Source organism: Bufo bufo, chromosome 3 (genome assembly GCF_905171765.1).
Source record: "Bufo bufo chromosome 3, aBufBuf1.1, whole genome shotgun sequence".
NCBI classification, from domain to species: domain Eukaryota; kingdom Metazoa; phylum Chordata; class Amphibia; order Anura; family Bufonidae; genus Bufo; species Bufo bufo.
The window spans coordinates 20193325-20197309 of NC_053391.1; positions in this window are offsets into that span (position 1 = coordinate 20193325).

Below are 3985 nucleotides of genomic sequence, written 5' to 3' on the forward strand. Positions count from 1 at the left end.
CACACTGGAGAGAAGCCTTTTACATGTACAGAATGTGGGAAATGTTTTACTTGTAAATCAAGTCTTTTGCAACATTTAAACATTCACACGAGGAAGTAGCCATGTGAATGTATAGTATGAGGAAGCAGTAGCATAAAATTGGTTCTTCTGGCATATCAAAGAGCTGACAAGTCAGAAGTCATTATAACTAGGGATGAGCGAACCCGAACTGTATAGTTCGGGTTCGTACCGAATTTTGGGGTGTCCGTGACACGGACCCAAACCCGAACATTTTCGTAAAAGTCCGGGTTCGGGTTCGGTGTTCGGCGCTTTCTTGGCGCTTTTTGAAAGGCTGCAAAGCAGCCAATCAACAAGCGTCATACTACTTGCAGCAAGAGGCCATCACAGCCTTGCCTACTATTGGCATGGCTGTGATTGGCCAGTGCAGCATGTGACCTAGCCTCTATATAAGCTTGGGTCACGTAGCGCTGCACGTCACTCTGCTGATACAAGCGTAGGGAGAGGTTGCAGCTGCGACGTTAGGGCGAGATTAGGCAGATTAACTCCTCCAAAAGACTTCATTCAGTGATCGATCTACAGCTGTTGATCATTGAACTGCTGATATTCAATTGCTCACTGTTTTTAGGCTGCCCAGAGCGTTTTTCAGTCACTTTTTTCTGGGGTGATCGGCGGCCATTTTGTGGCTTGTGGTGCGCCAGCACAAGCTACCACCAAGTACATTTAACCATCAATAGTGTGGTTATTTTTTGCTATATCCTACATCAGGGTCAAGCTTTCATCAAGTGCATTTAACCATCAATAGTGTGGTTATTTTTTGGCCATATACTACATCAGGGGCAAGCTGAGCTTGTGTCACCCAAGTGCATTTAACCATCAATAGTGTGGTTATTTTTTGGCCATATACTACATCAGGGTCAAGCTTTCATCAAGTGCATTTAAGCATCAATAGTGTGGTTATTTTTTGGCCATATACTACATCAGGGGCAAGTTGAGCCTGTCACCCAGCGCCTAAAAAATAGGCCTCACATTTATATTCATCCAAATCTGTACTGTTTTAGCTGGTCAAGTTATTTTTAGTGACCGTCAAAGCACAGTTGTTGTTCTGGGTTGAAAAACAATTCCCAAATTTGCAATTCTCAAAATTAGTGGTTTCTGCTGTATCAGGCCTACTTTAAATCTATCCCTAAAAGGGTATATTAGATTCAAGGTGCTGATAGGGTAATTCTCAAAAACTTAACACACACGCTACAGTGCAAATCCAAGTCTAATTCTGTGACTAAACGTATACCTGTCACCCAGCGCCTAAAAAATAGGCCTCACATTTATATTCATCCAAATCTGTACTGTTTTAGCTGGTCAAGTTATTTTTTGTGACCGTCAAAGCACAGTTGTTGTTCTGGGTTGAAAAACAATTCCCATATTTGCAATTCTCAAAATTAGTGGTTTCTGCTGTATCAGGCCTACTTTAAATCTATCCCTAAAAGGGTATATTAGATTCAAGGTGCTGATAGGGTCATTCTCAAAAACTTAACACACACGCTACTGTGCATATCCAAGTCTAATTCTGTCATTAAACGTATACCTATCACCCAGCGCCTAATAAATAGGCCTGACATTTATATTCAGCTAAATCTGTCATTACTGGTGTGCGTGTATTAGTGTAATACGGTACCTAAATAGATAGCCAGATAGACTTAGTGTTAGGTGTCTGTAAAAAAAGGCTTAAATTTGAATTCAAAACATTGGCCCGAATAATATTTTTCTTATTGTGGTGAACGGTAACAATGAGGAAAACATCTAGTAAGGGACGCGGACGCAGACGCGGACATGGTCGTGGTGGTGTTAGTGGACCCTCTGTTGCTGGGAGAGGACGTGGCCGTTCTGCCACAGCCACACGTCCTAGTGAACCAACTACCTCAGGTCCCGGTAGCCGCCAGAATTTACAGCCATATTTGGTGGGGCCCAATGCCGTTCTAAGGATGGTAAGGCCTGAGCAGGTACAGGCATTAGTCAATTGGGTGGCCGACAGTGCATCCAGCACGTTCACATTATCTCCCACCCAGTATTCTGCAGAAAGCGCACAGATGGCGCATGAAAACCAAGCCCATCAGTCTGTCACATCACCCCCATGCATATCAGGGAAACTGTCTGAGCCTCAAGTTATGCAGCAGTCTCTTATGCTGTTTGAAGACTCTGCTGCCAGGGTTTCCCAAGGGCATCCACCTAGCCCTTCCCCAGGGATGGAAGAGATAGAATGCACTAACGCACAACCACTTATGTTTCCTGATGATGAGGACATGGGAATACCACCTCAGCACGTCTCTGATGATGACGAAACACAGTTGCCAACTGCTGCGTCTTTCTGCAGTGTGCAGACTGAACAGGAGGTCAGGGATCAAGACTGGGTGGAAGACGATGCAGGGGACGATGAGGTCCTAGACCCCACATGGAATAAGGTCGTGCCACTGACTTTCACAGTTCAGAGCAAGAGGCAGTGGTGAGACCGAGCCAACAGCGTAGCAAAAGAGGGAGCAGTGGGCAAAATCAGAACACCCGCCGCCAAGAGACTCCGCCTGCTACTGACCGCCGCCATCTGGGACCGAGCACCCCAAAGGCAGCTTCAAGGAGTTCCCTGGCATGGCACTTCTTCAAACAATGTGCTGACGACAAGACCCGAGTGGTTTGCACGCTGTGCCATCAGAGCCTGAAGCGAGGCATTAACGTTCTGAACCTTAGCACAACCTGCATGACCAGGCACCTGCATGCAAAGCATGAACTGCAGTGGAGTAAACACCTTAAAAACAAGTAAGTCACTCAGGCTCCCCCTGCTACCTCTTCTGCTGCTGCCGCCTCGGCCTCTTCTGCTGCTGCCGCCGCCTCGGCCTCTTCCTCCGCCTTTGGAGGAACGTTGGCACTTGCCGCCCAGCAAACATGGGATGTACCACCAACACCACCACCTGCGTCACCAAGCATCTCAACCATGTCACACGGCAGCGTTCAGCTCTCCATCTCACAAACATTTGAGAGAAAGCGTAAATTCCCACTTAGCCACCCTCGATCCCTGGCCCTGAATGCCAGCATTTCTAAACTACTGGCCTATGAAATGCTGTCATTTAGGCTGGTGGACACAGACAGCTTCAAACAGCTCATGTCGCTTGCTATCCCACAGTATGTTGTTCCGAGCCGGCACTACTTCTCCAAGAGAGCCGTGCCTTCCCTGCACAACCAAGTATCCGATAAAATCAAGTGTGCACTGCGCAACGCCATCTGTGGCAAGGTCCACCTAACCACAGATACGTGGACCAGTAAGCACGGCCAGGGACGCTATATCTCCCTAACTGCACACTGGGTAAATGTAGTGGCGGCTGGGCCCCAGGCGGAGAGCTGTTTGGCGCACGTCCTTCCGCCGCCAAGGATCGCAGGGCAACATTCTTTGCCTCCTGTCTCCTCCTCCTCCTACTCAGCTTCCTCCTCCTCTTCTTCCACCTGCTCATCCAGTCAGCCACACACCTTCACCACCAACTTCAGCACAGCCCGGGGTAAACGTCAGCAGGCCGTTCTGAAACTCATATGTTTGGGGGACAGGCCTCACACAGCACAGGAGTTGTGGCGGGGTATAGAACAACAGACCGACGAGTGGTTGCTGCTGGTGAGCCTCAAGCCTGGCCTGGTGGTGTGCGATAATGGGCGAATCTCATTGCAGCTCTGGGACTAGCCGGTTTGACGCACATCCCTTGCCTGGCGCATGTGCTGAATTTGGTGGTGCAGAAGTTCATTTACAACTACCCCGACATGTCAGAGCTGCTGCATAAAGTGCGGCCGTCTGTTCGCGCTTCCGGCGTTCACACCCTGCTGCTGCTCGCCTGTCTGCGCTACAGAGTAACTTCGGCCTTCCCGCTCACCGCCTCATATGCGACGTACCCACCAGGTGGAACTCCACCTTGCATATGCTGGACAGACTGTGCGAGCAGCAGCAGGCCATAGT